The following is a 21,808-nucleotide window of genomic DNA, read 5'->3' as shown; positions in this document are numbered from 1 at the left end:
ATCCGCAATTAAATACACCAACCTGCTCTCTCGCGCGGTCACACGCATTGCATACCAGCTCCTCGAGGCTGCAGATATGATATCGGAGGCGGCGACGGTGCAGGAGAATCGCGAGAAGCGTATAAATTTGTAAAAGCCGGGGAGCCTTCGGTGAGTGGCGTTAACAGCCGCTCTCTGCAATCAGTCCGCGAGGGAACACCAAAGTATTAATGTAAAACACATTCCGATAGAGATACGACGCGCGCGCGGGAGAGTTTCTCGTTTTGCCGAGAGGCGATCACATCACGGCTTCTGGGTGTACGCGTCGCGCGTGAAAGCTGCAGCGATTTTTTGGCTTTCTAGGAAACGCACTTTTCGTGAGAGAGAGAGAGAGAGAGAGAGAGAGAGAGAGAGAGAGAGAGAAAGAGAGAAGAGAAGATCTCGTGCGTGAGTTGCGAGCGAATGATTTATACGCGAGCTGGACGTCGGTTTGGGAGAAAAAGAAGCGTCGCTTTATCTTGTTTACAAAATACATTACCACTTCGAGGAAAATAAATCGACTATATCGACGCGGCGAATTAGAGAACCAGTAAATTTTTCTGGGTTTTTTGGCTCGTGAGAGAGATAAGTGAAATAACTGTTTTCGGCGAGTCTCTCTCTCTCTCTCTCTCTCTCTTTCTCTCCCTCTTCAGGCTGTAGATATAGAATTCGTGTAATTCGTAAGTGACAATTTAGATATCGTAACCATATGTTTCGAGGAAAGTTTACGCGTTTTCGTATCAAAGAACATATCGTGTATATAGGCTCGAATTTTCTGATGGGGACAGTCATTGACTTTCGCTCGAAAACCTCTACTTAAAAAATCGAGATGCGCTGACGAAAAGATCGTTAAGCCTGATAAATATGCTCGTGAAATTATTGGTAAAATAATATTAATTCGCGCACGTGTAGTTTCGGCTTGATTTCGCCAAAGAAGGCTGCAGGTTTACCGTTTCGCAGTTCCGACGAATTTCTCGGAAAGTGGAGCAGCACAAGGCGACACGTCTCTCAGTTGTACACCTTTTGCAGCTCCGCTGAAGCAAAACTTCCGTCGCGCCGAAACTTTATTGACGATCAATACTCGAGACGACGACGAGCTTACACAACTGATGGCCTAGATATGATACAGCGTCTGCAATTTAACTCGTGAAAAAATGATCGCTTTTACGTAATAGAGAGGAAAGTAAAGCCCAGAGCTCATAGCCCCGGCGAAGCGCAAGTGAAGAAAGCGAGATGCGGAAAAAGGAACAGGTATTACGGGGAGAGCAAGCGCAGAAGAAGAAGACGACGAAGAAGAGAAGAAGAAAAGACAGCGGAGGAAGCGCTGCACCGCAGCGGCGGTATATATAAGCGCGCTATGCACAAGAGGAAGAGAGAGAGAGAGAGAGAGAGAGAGAGAGAGAGAGAGAGAGAGAGGGTGTCATCATTTATCTCGCGAGCGGCCGGGAGATCGGGCCCGCCGATACAGTGGGACGTTTTAATGGCCGAACCATGTTGGAATTAACCAAAACAAAGACGAAGCATCAATTAGGCGACTTTTTCTTCCACTTGACTTCGCCTCGCTCCTTCCTTCTCCTGCAGTTTCTCTCGCTCGTCCTTTTTCTGTATATACCTTGTGTGTATAACACTAGGCGAATACGATTTTTCTGAAATCGATAATCTCGCCTGTCTATACCGTGCCATAATACGCGGGGCTTTCCGCACGGGTGTATATTATTGCATGTGCTGCACCGGGTCCGAAGTTGATTAAGTGCGGTCCCGAAGCCGTGGCCGAATTTGCATGAGACAGCTTCTTTTTTGACGATTTGTGCAGTCCATAAATGGACCTTTTATATGATATATTTTATAATGGACTTTTGGAAGAAATCAGCAAAGCCCCTTTAATTATACAACAAAATGTAAAAACTTCTCCCGAAATCCCAGACAGTCTCAGATGGCAAAAAAGCGGACGAAAAACCAGAGGCTGCGGAATACTTGCAATTCCGATAATGGAGTAAGTAAGAGCCTCTCCTCCCCCCACCTTGGACTGCTGCGCACAGGTAGTCCGTGGCGTGCGCGCATTGTGTGTCTTCCAATAATGGCTAATAAATTGTCGGTGCCGAAGTGCCGCTGCCACGAGTCTGTAAGGCCCTGGACCACCGCGAAAGCTCGGAGGAGAGAAAGAGGGAAGATGCATGGGAGGCTGTATGCACGTGTGCTATACGGTGAAAGTTTAGTGCAAGTACGGTTTCGACAGGAAGAGCTGAATTGGATATTTTGGATGCTATATTAGATTTGAAGAAAAAATCGTCACCATACCTGCGTAACAAACAGCTTATCAGGACGTTCGGTGTTTCCCCGAAAAAAGTGTGAGAACAGCGTAGACGAGAAGGTAACATCCTCTGGATTGGTCTCCATCGATGTATAATACACCTTTTTTATCAGCTCGTAAACCAACAACCTGCGATAACGCTTCCTTTTCTAGTATTCGCTCCCTCTCCTATATACAATATACGCCGAGTTAAGTAGTATCTCATTAGGAGGTAACAACGGCCGAATCTTCATTTCACCCATAAACGGCAAGCTCTTCTGCCGCGGTAATAAGAACAGATTCGGAACGACTCGAGATAAGGTTAATCAGTTAACCGGAGAGTGTTTCTCTGAACCGCGGGTCCGCCTATGAAAGCCCAGTCGAGTCGTAGGAATTTATTGCTTCGCAGAAATGTTTATTGGATCCTGTGCGCGTGCGTGCGATTGAGTGATTCACTGCGTTGACGCTCTCGCGTACTAGCCATATTTGTAAAACAGCCTAGGATTTCGTTTCATTTCGAAAAAGAAAAAAAAAGACCCTCGCACCATCTCGCGAATATTCGAGTGTCAACAGATGCTCTCTAACGAACTAATGTATTCCCTCGTAATTACGCATAGTTTACGAGCCGGTATGGCTACCAGTTGCGATCAAACTCTCGCGAGCCAGTAGCGATAAATCTCGACTCTTATGTCCTCCATCTCATTATACGCGTTATACACGTACAAACTCCGCGCGCGCGACCTCCTCGAGGTGAACGTTGAACCGGTAGCTGCCGACACGCGCGGACCTACTCAAAAGCCACTGAAGAAACTGAGGCGCGTATTATACGCGATCTTGATGCGCGCCAAAATCCGATATTTCACGGACCGGCCCCTGAGAGAAGCGCGTATACAACGCGCCGCTGCGGTGATTTGTTTGTTCCGCGCCGCGGCCTGTCCACTCCTTGAAATATCACCGGATGCTGCGCGCGCGACTGTGTCCGGAGCAACTCCTTCGGAGTCCGAGGAATGTCAACGGCCCTTATTTTTTTCCCGGCTCTCTCGGACCTCTCGCGAGATTCACACGGATGTGGCTTCGTTGTCGGCTGATAACGTCGATGCGTTATCCCCTTGGACGACTGTGTGGTCATTTAAATTTTGGACAGAAAGTTTGTAATTTTTCGAGTGCGTGAAATATTGACGAGGATGCGAGACGAAAACGTGTGATCTTTCGCTGCTCTATACAGTAGGCAACATAAGCAGCCGAAGACACTCGAACGATCCGCGATCGACGTTGGAGATAACGCGCGGATCGAAAAAAGAGAAGCAGCAGCGGCAGTAGTTTTCATCTATTCACCTCGTGTTCAGCGAGGTCGAGGATTTCGTCGATTTAGTAGTCGGCAGGATATTCGCGCGAGTTCATTCATGATTTGGGTTTCCGACTGTGTGTACGCAGGAACGAGAAGATATACGATACAGCTAAAACCAAATAGAAATTCACCTGTGTATATTATTATATACCAGTCAGCCAACTATTCATCAAAGCTCAGGTTCCCTCGATCGCCCCCAGTGGCTGGTGCGGAAGGTCATCATTTGAGAATAATCTGAAACCGATGGTGATTAGTGTTGCAGCGCGTCACCTGCGCCTCGCGTTTTCCCATCGACGCGCCGCGGAGATTCGGCAACTGTGCAGGGACTCCTGCGACCATCCATCATCAGCGCAAATAGCGAGAGTCGCGGGATTGATAGTCGTGTGCGGCTCGCTTCCGGCTTTTAAGCGGGTGTTTTAGACGATCTCTGTATACAATATTTTCAAATCAACAATCGTACAACACTACTAAATAAAAAAGTCATACACCGAGCTCAGTTTATTAATCGACACACGGCCAGCCGATCTGCATAAGACACTTTTTTACGGGCACTCCTTATCTGGCGGCCCTCTCAAAAGGATCTCTCCTCTCTCTCTCTCTCTCTCTCTCTCTCTCTCTCTCTCTCTCTCTCTCTCTCTCTCTCTCTCGCGGTGACCTATACCGTAATAAAAAAAATCTGCTTTTTTTCTCTCCTCCGTTGGTCGGCCTATCCCTCTCGCTCTCGTCAAGTCGGCCGCCTATACGTGCGGGCACCTACGGTTTCCACTTTTCGAATTTTAACTCTCTGGGACCGGGAATCGCGTGTGCGACGGTAGAATTCTTTCAGTTTCGAATTTCATTGGGAAGACCGGGCCGAGCGTTTTTATTCTCTTCTTTCCCCGGCGCGCTGTCTCCGAGAGATGGAGGCTGTATATAAGAGAACAGGAGAAGGAGAGCGAGGTGACGAAAGAGCGGAAGAGTGTGAATGAATGAGTTTTTACTCGACGTATCGCGCCGCACGCGCGTTCGGCACTTTTTCGCGATCGGGATCGATTTTAAATTCAAATTTATTTGCTTCTGGGTCGCGCGAGATCTTTCGTGGCGATCTCTGCAGTATCGTGAGTTATTTTAATAATTTTAGCAAAAAGATAGCGAGTCGATATCTCACGCCGATCAAAGCCCCACAAACCTAAAAATAGACCAAGAAGCTACAGCCGAATAATCGCGACACATCCCTGGCACGTCCTGCCATTCCTTGATCCATCCGGTCTCCCTCGTCGCCAGTCGTCCTCAAGTCTGGTCCCATCGTCGTTCTGCCGAAGTACTGCGAACCTTCCAGAGATTCCGTATTCCTTTCGTGGAAGCCGATCGAAGCCGAACATCTCTCCCCGCGACACAGTCCACTAGTGCGTAGGTGCTTTCTTCCTCTGCCGATCCAACGGCGACCCGTTATACGCGTATACCTGACGCCTTTTGTGCCCACGGCGGCGGGATACAGGAAGTTCGAAAATTAGCGCTTATTATAATGCAAATCAGGTGGTCTCGAATCAGACGCTTATTATAGATTCGACGCTTCTGTGATACGAATCGGCTGTTTTGATCTCGCGGTCTATGAAAGAAAGATTCGATTCGTCGGCTCGGGCATGTCCAAACACTGATTTTAGATTTGAAGTTTCAATTATAAAACGTTTATTTCCCAATACTTCGAACCACCTCTGCTATAAATGAAAGTCGACGCAAAAGCCCCATACACGGAGAATCGATGTGTACCCCCTCGATCAGTCCTCGTCAGAGCTCGCCGATGGAAGTAACGCGAGTAGCGGCTCTCGGCCGATACGTCGGGTCCTCGCTCGCTCGCCGGGCTGATTTGTGGAGTGTCGTTTTCGCAAAAAAGTCTCTCTGGCCGTATCTCAAGCTCCTCTCGCCGCGCGCGCAGAGCGAAATAGGCCACTACGCACAAAGAGAAATCGCGCGCACAGGTGTGACTGGGATATCTCCGGAACGTCTCCTCTTTGTCTCTCTCGTCGTCCTCCTCCTCTTCTTTTTGCATCCTCTCTTTCTCTCGCTCCGAATTTCGTCGAGAGCTGCCGCACTCTCCTTTTCTATCTCTCTTGCGCTTACTCGGTGGGATCGAGGATCCGGCTTTTTTAGTACAGCGGGAGAGAGAGAGAAAGGTAGCACACATACACACGCGGCTGAGAGTCCCGAGGTGAGAAAGGCGGGAGGAGATGTGAAGCACGCGCATATTTATGCGCGAGCCCCCCTCGTTACGCATAGCCGTTGCCGCGCATAGCTCCTTTAGGACGTGGACCGCATCTTCTTCCTTTACCGCTGCTGCTTCTTGCTTCTGTTTTTTTCGCATACTCCTCCTTCTATCTCTCGCGCGCTTTTTAAGGCTCGCCTTGTCCTTTTTTAATCGCGCGCGTTTGTATTCGCTGATGCGGCGAGTTTTTCCGTGCGTATGGATCTCTCGCGGCTCTCTAAAAAAAAATTATTAAATAAGCAGTTAAAAGTGTACTCTCTCTCTCTCTCTCTCTCTCTCTCTCTCTCTCTCTCTCTCTCTCTCTCTCTCTCTTTCTGAAACGAAAATAATTAAGGAGCGCAGTTCCAGCGAGTATCCTTCGAATTCCGCAAAAGCCAAAAAACTAATTTTCAATTCCGAAATCCTGCACGTCGCTGGTTTTTTCCTCTTTACTGTTATATATACCCGCTCTTCCACCCACCACTGCATCGTGGCATCAGCCTCCATAGCCGCTCTGCACTGCTGCTGCCCTCTCCCACATTCCTTATCTCCCGCTAATCTTAAATCTTCTCCTCCTCCACCCTCTCCCTACCTTTCTCTCTCTCTCTCTCTCTCTCTCTCTCTCTCTCTCTCTATCTCACACCTCTACACGTACACAGCTACAGATACACGTACACAGACACGAGAAAGAGACTCCCGGCGACCATCAATGGGAAGAATCGCGTGAATGAACCGACACGCGGGGTACACAAAGCCTCTCGCGAGAGAGAGCGGCTATCGCCGACACGAGGAATACCGCTCTCACGGTTCCCTGTTCTTCTTCTTCTTCTTCTTCTTCTTCTTGTGTCTTTGCCTCGGCTGGTTAGTCGGTCGCGAGCGCGTGCGGCTTCGAGTTATCGCCGAGTGTTCACAAAGAGACGATAACTTCGATGTATACCCCCGCAGAGGACCTTCCGACTGCATAATATGCTGTGTATGGGGTATGTGGACTGTCGAGAGGTTGGCGTGTGATTTGGGTTAAGTTTGAGCGTTACTACTCTAAACTCACCTGTTGGATTAAAATATGCAACCAGGATACGACTAGCTGCGTTTTTATTTATTGCCGTTCGGAAAGTATACTCGCCGACGACACCGAACGTCAGAAAGGTTGAATCTTTTATTGTCGGCTGAAATATCGTAGCAGTTCTGATCGATATCTCAGCCTCGTAAAATTTAAACCAGCCATTAAAGAGCCATTTCCTTGTCCGACCGAATTCCTCAAGATGTCCTCTGCGTCTGTACACGTGCACGCAATAAACCCGAAAACCTTCAAAAAATCCGTCGACCCTCACCTAAATCATCGAAACCGTCTCAACTCGTGTCATTTGAGTCGCGACGAACCACATCGCTGGCGCCGTTCTGTCGATGATCGTCATCGATGGATCGACCCGTGAGAGTCGTTGGCTCTGAATAACGATAATATATCGGCACGAGAATAATAATGTCGATTTTTATTCTACATACATACCATCACCATAAAAGAATCAAAGTCAATCGTTTATCACTGTTTGCGTGTGATCGTAAACATATAAAAATAATCTTTATCCCCAAAAGTCAAACATGGAAAAAACAAAGAAAACAAAATTCCAAAGCAAAGAAAAATCATGTCGCCCGCACGAAGCTTAAGTATACGCCAACTTGGCCGCCCGTGTATAGATAAGATAAGGCATCGAAGGCAGAGATTTCAGGGACGTCACGGTCATCATGGGGTCCGCATCTTCGACACGGGTTTGTTTCGTTAACAGCTTTTCGACAGTTTATGTATGGGATTCTACAGGAGGATTTTGGCTTTTTTCAGCTGCTGCTAGATCCTCTCTTTATCGCTATAAGCACTATCCAACACACGAATCTCAATCAAAGAATTGCCTCAAAATACGAAATCTTCAATTAAACGCCACTCAAAAGGATGTCAAAATATAAAGCTCATACACCCAGTCCATCGCAATAATGCACACAGTGCGAAGCTCGGCGATTACCGTGCGAGCTTGCGCGATTTAATTTAAGTTACGAGCCGTATATGTGATAGCTCCAGCGCCACAAATCAATTACAGCGTCGCTGCCGCTGCAGCTTCCAGCTTCTACTCCCATATATGCAGCTTGCAGAGCTGATAGGAGCGAGTAGCGACCGTCGCCAGTAAATATCTTTACTGTCCGATAACCGCCTACATATGCATGCATATATATGTGGAAAACGCTACAAGCGATTCCACTGCTGTAATGCCTACTTGTAACGGGCTTATTTTTGATAATTGATCCGTACATAACCTCTTGAAAGCACGTATCTGCTGCATAGACAAATAAGCAATATAATCCGCGTACAATAAGTCGTTGTCGGTCGTGTAAATACAACGAGTCAAAGTACACACTCCATGCTCGTGTACTATAACATTTAGTCGAGCTTTTACCGGGAGTAAACTTGCTGGGTCTTCAAATATTGAGAAGCATGAAGCAGCAGCGACGGCAAGTCGGTATATCGCGTCGCTCTTTCTCTCTCCGAAACCTTATGAAAACAATACCCTACTTACGTCATTTGACATACGTGCACTGCGGTAGCTCGTTCGTTGCAGTCATTTACATTCCTCGTGCGGATTTCCAAATTGAATTATATTATCGTTTTCGGTATGCCTACACATAGGCCAGAACGAAATTACATAGAGGAAGCTTTGTAACGGTGAAATTTTTTATTAAATTATCATTCTTTTAAATCACAAGAAAAATGCAAGAAATTTTCGAATCATCATGTTTAGACTTACAAAGCAGATAAGGCTCGCGCACTCCGACACGTACAGCCCTGCGAAAATTATATAAATCACACAGCGCGTTTCTTCCTCCCGTAGGCGCGAGAGAGACACGCGCGTACACACTCGAGAGAGATCGGTATAATCCAGCACACTGCACTGTACACCCATGGACGCACGTATAGCTACAACTGAACATTCGCCGGATATCCCATGGCGCTATACGTGCGTACACTTTTTCTCATTCTCCTCTCGTTCGGCTCCTTCTTCTTCTCTGCCTCATATTCCACAAGTGTAAGATGGCATCTCTCTCTCTCTCTCTCTCTCTCTCTCTCTCTCTCTCTCTCTCTCTCTCTCTCTCTCTCTCTCTCTCTCGTCTACTTTATACTGCCGTCCTTTTATGTTCCTCTTTCCCGAGAGCTCTGTCTTTCTCCGAGGCGTATACACATCTATATATGACGATTCATCACGTGAGCTGCTGCTCTTTGCGAGTATTAGTCAAGTCGCGAGGACTGTATACACTGCTCGGAGAGACGACCAAATTGAGTCGCTCGCCATAAAGTAAGCCGTAAAGGGTCGGAGCTCGCGCGGACATTCAAATTTATGGTAATGTCGAGTTGCCCCGCACGGGGTTATCAATATCGCCGTTAATATTATTATATTTTTGTTATTAATGTATTTGCGCTGTATCCGAAGGCTATACGGAGGAGTGAGAGAGGTTTGTGTATGGAAAGGGCTGTTTTTTTCTCCGGAGGGTGTGCACTGTGCAGTGTGTGAAGGTGTAAATAATTTCAACGGAGAGGTGTCGTGCTGGCTTCGTGTGTTTCTGCGAGTGCGTTTATGTACGTAGAAGAGCCTGAGATAAAATATGCGAGGACAAGTTCAGCTGCCTTGTTTCGAACTTTTTCTTACTTATCTTGCTCTGTCACAATTCAACGAGTTATAATTTCACGCTACTTCAAACGATTGCCGCAAATTTCTATTTTAAGATACTTCCGCGGTATCAGGTAGCTTTGCAAAGGCCGTTAAGCTACTTCATGTTATACCTCGCTTAGATGTGGCTTTTCAATTTTATTTTGTGGTCGACACTCGAACGCGAAATACTTTAATTGTGGCTGCGCGCGCGAATGAAATCCGAACTTTCCCAACCGTCTCTCTGCTCTCGATATCCATTGCTTCCAAACGATCACTTAATCAGCTCTCTCAACATCGTCAAGCTCCAGCGGAATTCGTATTAGCTCGTAAATAAAATTTTTTATCCGCTGACCGGATACGAAGGCCGTAAAACTATAAAGTGTAAAGGATAAACAGCCAAAACGGCCTCCAATATCTCCTTCTACACCAAGGAAGAAGATAAAAAATACAAGCATCAAGTCTGCGAACATTTCCCAGCGAAATATACAACGCAGCAGTCGCATACACACACAGCATCAGAAAGCGCAGCCGTTTACCGGTAGTCGCGCTCTCGCACTTATCCCAGCGCGCGCAGATAAGCGATAGAAGCTCGGTTAATTCTCGCGCGCGGCTGTGCTGCTGCTGCAGCGCGGCTATCAATTTATAAGGAGCGAAACATATTTTACGAAAGCGTGTAAGCGCTCCGCTCGATGGCGCTGCTATGGACTCCCGTTTCGAATTCAGCTCCGCTGATATCACACCCGACTGTGTGTGAGTACATTATACGTGTGAGTTTAGATCCTCGACCTGTGCTGCTGTACTTGCTGAGATATTTTTTTCTTCTTCGGGTTGGTTGATCTGGGTCGATGTTTTCGCAGCGCGAAAGGAGGATACACGAATAGTTTAATTTCGACTTAATTAATGGGTCTGAAGGGTAATTAAATTTAGATCAGTTAATGAAGACTTATGTGCGTTAGATCGTACGAATATGTATCGCGTTCAGCGTTAAAATTATAGCAGAGGATAAACTAATACACTCGTGTAAAAAATCTCAAAAACTGGCTTTTACGAAAGCAGCCCTGTTTTTGAATTCTTACACACACTCGCGAGCGGCACAAAACCTCATCGGCTGTATCTCAAGATCTTGAGCAATTCAGAGGTACGAGGCGCACTCGATTCTCAAACGGCGCTTATTCATAAATTTGCCGACGCGTATACCGATAATCCCCGGACACGTATACTGCAGAGCCATAGGTACTGGTAGTAGAGTAGCGCGCGTTGTCGCGATTATATTAGCAAAGCGGTCGCCTGCGCGCGCGATTAAGGGTTTATGCGAGCCGTGCATTATACGAGCTAATGTATGTGATATGCTCGAGAATCGCGCAGGAGGAGAGCTGCCCAGGAGCTGCGATTTTATTGCATCGAATAAGTTTGTTTGTGTATCGCGACGAGCTTATCTTCTCGAATATTATTGCGGGAGAAGGAATGGTTAGAGGGCGTCGGATTAGTGTTCTTTGGTAGAAATTTCGGTTGACGAATGTGTTAACCAAATTTGTTCAAAAAAATATTAACCTACTATACGTTCGCCGTTTCTCTAGCGTGTTAGGCATTCGGGCGCTGAGCTCGTGGGAGTCGACGCTCAGATTGCGATCTCCCTCCCTCGCATATGATCGAGCATATCGCGAATACACACGCGCGAGCGGACAAAAAGAGCATTTCATCCGACGGCTTTTCTATATGTTATTCACGTTACATAAATTTAGAATATAGTCGGGTCAATTGAATATTCGAGCACGTGTTAACAGAATTCGTCGGTTTTTTACACACGAAGCAGTTCTCACCATACATTCGGAGGCTGTGTGAGCGTTTAGACAATATATCGAGCGCCACAGAGATTCGTGTCGCGCGACGCTTTATAATTAGGAGATCACTTATATTGCGTGAGATCCACGTCTGTGTGTGTGTGTGTGTGTGTGTGTGTGTGTGTGCTCGATCGGGTGTAAAAACGCTGTGTAAATAAGCCGCGGAACACGTGTCGGCCGCGCGGAAAGCAAAACGTCGTGAAATTTCATGTTTTATTCAGGCTGTATAAAAAATTTGTAACACCGCGTCACCGCCCACGCTTCTCTCTCTATCCGCGTACTCCTACGCGTATTATCATATGCGCGAAATTTGAATACACGTGTAACTACACACAATGAGTCATGCACTGCTGATGGTCATGTTTTAACGTTAGCTAGTTTATTTTTTCCGTGTACTGCGCGAATATATAAAAATCAAGAGTAGGCATCTATAGAAAACTTTTCAACTGAAACAGGCAAAGTCTCACGCCAGCAAATAGTGTCAATCCCAGCCGTCAGACAGATATCGCACGAGATCGCCTGAATTTCGTTGGTAAAAAGTGAAACTCTCCCGTATAGACAAGAACACGCGACCAACTTTTCCGTTCGGTTCTCGTCAGAGCTAGTCGTAAGGAAGAACAAGGCGGCTGTGTACTATGCGATGCGCGCGCCTTCGTGTAGTTATAACTTTACAAGCGCTGTCAGGATATGGCACCCTTCGCCTTTGTCTTGGTGCTGTACACGGAGAGTAGACTCGCCGCCGCGGGACTTCTTGCGTAGTTGCCTAATTTACTGTTGCCGGGCTGTATAACGCTCTGGGACAGGTATTGTACCGGGGGGAAGTACATCCGAGTGCTCCGGGATCGGGAAAGTTGCGTTGATTATTACAGCGTAGCGTTCCGTTAGGCAAACTTGTTCGACTGTTTTTCACGAGCCTCCTTATACACTTTTGATGTTCGGAATGATTTAGCTCGCGTTGTAAATAGCGCCGTCTGTTTGGTACAAACGTTGGGGTTTTGTGAGAAGCATCAAAAACCGATAAAGTATGACTCCGTCATTGATCCATAAAAGCACAATACTAAATCACTGCCATTAATAAAAAAACGAAGGAAAAGAAGAAACTAGACTTTACGACGCGACTTATACGTCCCCGCGTCTGAACTAATCAACCTGTTACAAGATCCGCGTCTCTCCTTTAAAGTCTCGTAAACTCCGAAAACGCATCCGCATAACCTCGTGTATTAAACTCCTCTCGAATCGTTATGTACCTCTCAAAACACATCCCGTCTCTCCGCTCAAACATATCCATTTCAACGCGAAGCTATATTTACGGACGTATAAAAAGAATAATAAATAACGACTTGCCGTCTGCGTATACCTGATCAGCAATCAAACATCCATCTAAAATTCGTCTCCTCTATAAACGACCCATTAAGCTCTCGACTCTATAATCCACGCATATACACGAAGCTCTAAAGAGACGCGTCGCGGCGGCCATTTCCTGGAGCGCATCGCGTGGGCGCGTGTGTGAGTGGGTCCGATCCATAATGGTGCCGCAATTGATTTTAATGCCCGGGCGTGGACATAAAGTGGGCTCCTCGGGACCCTCTCGAGGATATTCCACAGCGAAGGTATAGACTCTTCGCCGGCTTGCGGGACGCGACCGCAGAGAGCGGTTAGCCTCTGCAGTTTATGCCGCGAGACGGTTAAAGCCGTAATGTACGTCGCATACTTCGCTGGGAGTTTACGCGCCGCGAGTTACGGCAAAAGTGACTGTTAATCGTCGTGTAATCGGGTGCGATGGCTGTTTTGCGAATATGACCATATAAGTCACGTCCCGATAGACCAAAACCAAAATAACGACGATGAGGCGGCGCGGCGCGGAACCGAAATTCGCTCTTATAGAGCGGCAGAGAAAGCGGATACACACTATAAGCGCGGGAGGCAGGGGATCGCCCATTGTTCTTTTTCTGCGCGCGCTTATTTTCGCCCCTACTCTCTCTGTCTCGGTGGCACGTCCGTATATATAGGTGCGAACGCGTGCGGCCATTGTTCGCGATGTATTCAAAACGAGCAGTCCTTTGTAGGGTGTCAGGAACTCAATGTGTTTTCGATGTTTATGTCGTACGTGCGCCGACTTCCGAATTTGATTTGTTACACACTGGAGAGAGGAGAAGTAGTACGGTACGCTATGATATTGTGGTGTGGAAGAGCTTCTGCGGTTTGGTTGGGATTGGTTTTTGGTATGGTGGTTTGTGAAAAATAAAGTACAATGAAGGTTACAACGTAATAGTCTTCTTTTTAATATATAATATGAATTCATAATTGAAGTAGACAATAATATAATAATATAATATGTTATGCATGTCGATATTCGTAATAATAATAATAATAGATATATACTTTTATCTATATATTCACATTCATAGCTATGTACACACTTTATTTTTTTTTCACTTCATAATTTACAAGTTGAAACCGTACGAACGACCGAATAGAACTTATATGTATAGCTTCGCAATAATTATATATATATATATATATATATATATATATTCATAGTTATCAACTATTACGAAATACCTATGTGTGTAATGTATACCTGCGCTATGCATATTCACAACAAATATTTTCCTTTTATTCATCCCCCATACTTCGCTCTCCTCCGCATCTTTTCTCGTCGGAGCGCAGTAACGAGTATAAGTACACGTATTAGATATAATCAAATCGAAGAGCGACGCGCCGGCGGCTGTGTGTATGTTATATGCGACGGGCGGACGCGCAAAATCGTTTGCCTAATATTTACAAAAGAACGTATTACTGGTTTGATAATTAATCGCCTTTGCGGGAGATACAACTGTGTATACTTGACGGTCGAGTGACGCGCGTCTCCTATATTACTCGCGTCAGATATCATCGTTTGGATTTTCGCGTGTTCTCACAACGAATATTGTATTGTGTCGTATGATTTCGTCGATTTTTCTCTTCAGACCTCTTTTTATATCGCCTCGTGCCTTTTTTTCTCTCCTTCTTTTATCACAGATATAAATAAATGTATCTTTACATAAAATGTACATTTGCCTTCTTTTTCCAGGACCCCTTAGAGCCGGTTCTCGTTTTTTCTTGACTCGCTGATTCCGTTTCACATCGATTTTAGTATACCTCTTCCGAATCTGAAAAATCTACGCAATTTAGTCGAGAATTTATTTACCAAAGTTTTATTTACAAAACGTCGACGCAAGCCTTTGTCCTTTTTTTTCCAACGTATTCTAAAATCGACACGCAACTTTCCGTTTGTCTTCGAAGGAACTTGTTTTCGAGTTCGACAATTTTTATCGTATAATTTCACATCTGTATACCGATGATATGTATCTTCTATTCTTGAAAGAAAGTCATAATCACACGATAAGTTTACAATAGAATTGCAAAACCTTCTCTTGTACACGTACATCGAGGCGCGCTGGCTTCTAGTGACAAATGCGTACGATTACTTAGTGTGTCTCGTGTGTGTATACCATTTATTGCACCATTTTCCCTATATTCGATCTCGAGACTATTTTATATGTTATAATTAATAAACGTGTGAATAGCTACGTGAAGTTTCGTCTTTAGTTTAATTAACTGCAATATACAGATATTTATTTCACTATGTGCGACGGCTATGTTCATCCTGTGTTTAATAATCGCTACTGCAAGCTTCCGGTACAACACATGTATCATCTGCGTGAGAGTATAATATACGTGAGCTTAAAGAGCGGTAATATACTGTTTATTAGCTGTGACACTTATATGCCTACTCGAGCCCTTCCACCGGATTGTTCTTCCAATTCTCGATCCACTCAAAAAAAGCATTGAAAACACGAAGAAAAACCACAGTGGAAGTGCCCTTCTCTCGCGACGATAATTATTATTGCCAGTAAAAGCCAGCACGATCGTTATCGGCCGGGCAGGCTCACCTCTCTCTCTCTCTCTCTCTCTCTCTCTCTCTCTCTCTCTCTCTCTCTCTCTCTCTCTCTCTCTCTCTCGGCGTTAGCTTTTCGTCGTGCGCAGAGTGCATCCGACACCGCATCGATCGCGAGGCAGCAGCCAACCCGCCTGATTAGATTGGCTCATATACTCTCTGGGTATTATACGCGAAAGGGTATGGTGTACGGGGGGCGATGAAAATTAAGTGATTTATCGAGCGTCGCTTGATTGACTTGTACAAGCGAGTTCGAGTTCATGCGCGAGCCCGGCTCTCGATTTACAATGCGAAATCTCCTTATATTCTCTCTCGGCTCCTGCGCTGCTGCTGTGCAGATTGAAACGCGAATATATACGACGTGACACGTTTCGCTCTCGCCCATAAGCGAGAGAGCTTATTATCGAGCGCGCATACATGCGGTGAGAGATTGCCGATCTTAGTTTTTTTTTAAATTATATAAGATACAATAATACGTGTTAGTTTTATAGGTATAGGGTTGTTTGTTTCTTTACACTTCAGCAATTAAATCTTAATGACTATGATGCGCTGTCAGTTTATTTACAATAATATTATATATATATATATATATATATATATATATATATATATATATATATATATATATATATATATATATATATATATATATATATATAATTATCTTAGCTGTTAGAGAAAACGTCAGCTTTTCGATTCTGTTAGAAACACATTTGAATATTATAATAATGATAATACGTGTATACAGTATAGGTAGTTGGAGATTTCGTTGAACGTCGGTATCTGGTAAAAGTTATTACACCGCGCACATATCGATGATGCTATTATTACAACTGTGTTATGTTATATCTTCGTATTCAAAGTCGACAGATTCTGCGCGTCTCTGCCTTACAAGGTAATAAGCTATTGTAGATTCGTTTTTATCATAGTTTCTCTTTAAATAGTTGAATACTGAACGTGAGCGATCGGTGCAGAAGTTATACAGTATCTTTAATTCAACACTCGATCATTCCAACGCTGTGGTGAAATTCCAAAGAAACAAAGCAAACCTGTGTGCGCGCAAAGATGTTGTGATCAAGCTTTTCGATATGATGATAAAACCGCCCCCCTCTTTCGCGTGTCTGAACCACGTGTCATTAATCTTATATGCGCCTCGATCCGGGGAAATAAAAGTATTATATAGGAGACGCGCGTCGAAGCATATAATATAGCTCGTCCGATCGGTCGTCGCCCGTTAATCTGGATACATATTTCACTTTGTGTATGTATATATGTATATATATATCTATATTTCATATACGCAGCGCCTCACTCCTGTCGTGCACTCGAGCTCTCTCCGCTATGTATAATAGTTTTGCATATATTCTCTCCGCAGTAGTATGTGACATATTTACAAAAAAGACTCTCCTCGCGCCGCGCGGTCGTGCGTTTGTACCGCGTACGTGGTTGTGACTTTAAACGATAGTAATAATATTATAATAATGATAATAAAATTAATAATGATCAAAATAATATAATAATAATAATAATAAATTCATAGTAACAACAGTTCTGCCATTTCGTTAAAACTTATGTATATATTTATAATATATTTACGAGGTGCCGCTGTGTTTGCCTTGCACGTTGCCCGTGTGTGTGTGTGTGTATGTGGGTGTATGTGAGAAAAATGTCGCGTAGTGTGTACGAGAAATAAAAATCGAAAGGGAATCCGAAATCAGGGCCCTAAACGAGATTAAAACACTTGTACCGGGGAGGGAGGCGTGTATGAGTGGCGCCGCCGGAAAAAGTGGCAGCAGCAGTAGCAGCAGCTTCACTGGGGCGAGTTTTCTCCGGCGCTGTAGATCAGCCAGGTTGATTCCCTAATCCCCGGGCGTAATCCTCGCGGCGGCAGGGCTTACTCTCGTTCGCGATTTATGCGTCCGATGGCCCGCCGCCGCTGCTGCTGCAGCAGACGGCGTAAATCTCGAGACAACGCGGCTCTGGTTTGAGACTGTTGGCTTGCTGCTACGGTCGAGAGGTTACTGCCTGCAGGCTCGTTGTCGCTGAACTGTAACAGAGAAACGGAAGGACGCTTTGTTAGATTATGGACAGAAGGTGAAACGTTGGTATTGGAAAATTAGTTTCTTCGTCGAGCACAGAGAGAGAGAGAGAGAGAGAGAGAGAGAGAGAGAGAGAGAGAGAGAGAGAGAGGGAGAGAGAGAGAGAGAGAGAGAGACATCCCGAAAGGCCTTCAGCCAATCGCATCGGTCGGACATTATTCGCCGCCGACGGCTGATACGCTTGCGCGGCGTACAGGACAAGCGGAAAGCGTCACTACACATCCCGCGATTCGTCCCTTCACCCTTCGAACGCGTTGTATTCGGCCGTATACGAGAGAAGTGAGCGTATGGAGGGATGGCTGAATTCGATTGGATTAGACACCCCTTGTGCGAGAGGGATGTGGCCGTTGCTGAGGGCGAAGCTTGTTTTGTAGTGTTTTTTGTCGGGACACGTTGAGAGTTTCGTGAATCGAGCAGTACAAATTGAGCGAAATGCGATCAAAGTATGAAGCGAAGTGAAATAACCATTGCGAATTAATAGAATTTCATTTAAATTTGCGAGTGTATGGTTAAGTAGAAAATGCTGGCATTGGTTAGGCGCGAGTGAATATATCTCTTCTTTCATTTGAAGTTGAATCATCCAAGCTCTCGTCTACAGTGAGAGTATAAATTGCTTATACAAAGTGAATACTTTGTACCATAAAATTAAAAGCCTAGACAATCCGCTCGCGTAACATGATTCTCTCGCCGACACTCATTCCTTCTTATCTGACATCGACGCCGCGAACAACCGCACGACAGTGATTCATTCGACACTTCGTCGATCGATCCGCCATAAACCACGACGTTTATGCTAAAAAGCAATCATAAAGATCTCGCGACTAAGCAAAAAAATCGCCATCCTTTTCGGTATACCTACATAACACGCGTGCGCGCGTCAATCCATTTTATATGCGAGCTTTATCGTGGAAAAGGCAATAATATTCTTGTAAGACTAATTATTCGATAGGATAAATTGATTGAGTTATCCGTGGGCTGGCGGGACTCCCGCGCGATTATACCCAAGTTATTCGATTGCATAACCGGCCTTTAACTGCCCCGACGATTAGATTGAGCAACACGGCAGCGGAGAGCCGCGCGAGAAAGAAACGGAGAGAAATATATTGCTAGTGACAATTAGCTGGCGAACGATAAGGTCAGATATTTCGATACGCCTCGTTTTCGCGATCGCGAGCGCAGCTGAATATTTTCGCTTTGAAAACCTCCCGGTATCTCACGCCTCATCTAAGCGCCCTCGCATGTCCAATACACTGTGTACTCTCACGCAGGTGTGCGTAAACACATATCTCTTTCTGCTCGTGGCTCGAGAAGAATGCGCGATGCGCGCGCCTCGACTATTACAGCCATTTACACGTATACCCTCGGCAACCGGCGCGGGCGCGAGATCTCGATGTTCCCGCGGGATTAAAAGGACCGCGACGAGCTCGTTAGGGCGCGCGCGATTATCGGCCGTGTTGATCGTTGCAAGCTCCTATACGCTGCCGACGCGAGCGTTTTATGCGGGCACGTTATACGGCGACCGGATTTGTCCCTGCGATGCTGACTTTTGTTGCGGATATGCGTGTATAAACTTTATGCAACTAGTTTACTCTATCGAGTGAGTACCGTTAAGTAGAACGAGTCGGGTACGGCAAGACCAGTAGTGGGACCGTCCGGTTTATAATAATCACTTGGTTTTGATCGCAATGCGTTTTGTATAGATCATGGACTCGAAATTAGACCACGAGCACAGCTACTGACCGCACAATCGATCTTCATCGCTGCTGATGTGTACCGCTAATTTCGCGATAACCCCCAAACCTCAAAGTTCGTTTACGCTGCGTTCGTATTAAAACACGTACACCACAAATAACTCGTGTTCGACGTATAGTTACACAGACTCACACACACGAACACACGGGCATTTTCTTTTTAAGGCGACGAGCTCTCGGGGGTTTTATAACGAAGTGTTACGGCGTTGACAGGCTGCTGCCGGCTTGTACAACACATGCACGCTCGGTGTGTGTGTGCGTGTGTGCGTGTGTGTGTGACTTCTTCGGGGGGGCAACCGGTTTCCTCCTTCGATTCTCGCACCTCGCGCCGAGCGAGCTCTGCGTATGCTTTCCTATTGCGGATCCCGAGAGAAGCGGCTAATTGGCGATTTTCGCGGCAGAAAGACGCGTGCTGTGCAGCGCTAAGATGGTCGTCGGCTCGGCTACTGAACAGGCCTTTGTGCTAGCTGCGGTATAAGCTTTTTGACGTTATGCCTAAATAGTGGGTTTTACGCAACGTACCTTCGCACAGTATCACTTCACCAATAAATAATTCAAAGCTCGTATACAAAATTCTATAATTTATACGCACACGTACAAAAGTTACGCGAGCTCGATACAGAGAGGGAAACTAATACTCGGCGACATACACCAGCGAGGATAAAAGTCACACGCGCGCGTATAAAGCCCGTGAAAGTGTGAGCGCGATGTGCGACGCAATAGGGATTAATCTTTTGGATCGCGGAATCGCTGGAATCTCGTTTGCGGAGGCTGTCTATATACACACACGCCGTGTGTGTGTGTGTGTGTGTGTGTTTGTGTATATAAAAGGCGAGAGCGCTGTGGTTTCTCGATCGCGCATACCTCGATCCCCCATTTCGGAATTACAATGCGCGGCCGCGCTTGAAAATGCATAGCCCGCTTTATCTCCCGGCGATTCTCGGGAGCGCGAAATTGTTTTTGATTTTTAATTTTCGGAGGCGAAAGTCGAGATACTCGAGAAAAAAAACGTTATTATAGCGAATACAATGGAATGATCGTCGCGTTAGCGAGAGACTAATTGGTATGAGCCTTTGGAATCCGTCCTCGCATCGATTTGCGGAATAATCGCCGAGCGTTACGTCAATTATCTTGCTCTCGGTAAATATTGAAAGTCTGCAGCGCTTCTCGATCTCTCATTCGAACGGCTCGTTAATACGGTAGAAGAGACGGCAAATTTGCTTTGCGCTATACCCGATTAGCGACGCTGACGCGCTTGTAAATTAGCTGCTGCATCGCGTAGCGAATATCGAGAGAAGATAATAAATAGCGCTTGCGAAATTTCAACTACTTATACGTGTATTTGCAATATAAAGTGTTTCCGACTTTTCATTATTCACAGCCCAGTAACCCAAATCGCAAGCTCGAAAAAAGCACCTCTCAGCAAACACTCGATATTCTTCCCCATATCAACCAATCATCTCTCGCGCAAAAAAATCCGTCGCCGATTCCATTCATATATACACGCCTCATCCATCAACGCTCGGCTTTTTTTCCTCTTTTTTTCGCGGTAGGAAGCTCTCTCCCTCTCCGCTCCCGAATCGATTTATCGCGGGGGTCTCAGCTGTAGCGGCCGCTGCATACGTATACCGTTAAAGCGCCGCGAGCGTTGCGTTTAATTAGAGATCGCTCGCGCGACGCGTTTGGTTTATTATACTGCGCTGTATATACTGTATGTATAGCGAGAGAGCTGTTGTTCCTCGGAAATTTGCATTTTAAGATAGCTACCGCGCGCTGATTGCAGCTGTGGACTTTTATTGCGCGGTTTCGTTGTTTATATTTATTCTTTTTTTCTTCGAACGTTTCGCAATTTTTCATCGCGCTATCTCCAAGCTTCGACGCATCTTTACGTCGCGAGCGTGTCGAAATTATCGACGCATCGCCTGTAATGAACGAGCGATTCTATAACCCGCGAAAGAGTCTGACTCTGACAAGCGGAAAAAATCTTAATTATTATATCGTTTTCAAACATCTCGCAGTGCAGCCATTCATACACACGTGCAGTGCAAGCCGCGGCGGCATAACTCCGCGTATACACATAAACAATTTAATCCCCGGCCATAATTTACGCAAAGATGAAAATCGAGCGGGACTCTCTCGAGCTCACGCGAGAATCGCGTCGATGTATCGAAAAGTATCGAAGGAGCTCGCGCGTGCGGTTATTTATACGGGGTCACGTTCGCGTCGCCACGGGGAATTATGCCGTCAGTAACCCCCCGCGGTGGCTCGAACATTTTGTCGCGGATATTCATAAATAAGAGGAGGGGGCAGAGACTCGGCGCGTTTGTCTCATTAAATCAAACGCAAGAGTGCCGGGCTCTCTCTCTCTCTCTCTCTCTCTCTCTCTCTCTCCCTCGATATGGGGTCGTGTGCGCGGTGCGTGCGGTGTATATTATGCACACGAGTGCGCGATAACGAGCCGAAACTCGTTGCGATACTTTCGGCATGAGATTTGGTTTCCTTTTTATCTCGACTCGGGAGAAATAGAGCTGAAAAATTCGATGATATAAAATCCGGTGTATCGGGGATATAAAAGCAAGAGGAGCCTCTCAACACACTGTATTATATT

General features: G+C 45.8%; 1 protein-coding gene across 2 annotated transcripts in view; it reads right to left on the bottom strand.

Annotated features, from left to right (window-relative positions):
- Positions 1–15,996: 15,996 nt before the first annotated feature.
- The window catches only part of LOC100121348 (homeobox protein caupolican), a 64,571-nt gene continuing 58,759 nt past the window's right edge, over positions 15,997–21,808 (bottom strand). For both annotated transcript variants that reach the window (XM_031926307.2, XM_008218453.4), the window contains exon 7: positions 15,997–17,397. The gene's annotated coding sequence lies outside the window, so the exon portion shown is untranslated. The remainder of the gene's footprint in view (positions 17,398–21,808) is intronic.

Source organism: Nasonia vitripennis, chromosome 1, assembly GCF_009193385.2.
Source record: "Nasonia vitripennis strain AsymCx chromosome 1, Nvit_psr_1.1, whole genome shotgun sequence".
NCBI lineage: Eukaryota > Metazoa > Arthropoda > Insecta > Hymenoptera > Pteromalidae > Nasonia > Nasonia vitripennis.
Note: the sequence above shows the minus strand (reverse complement) of the source record. Positions and strands in the feature narration are given on the sequence as shown.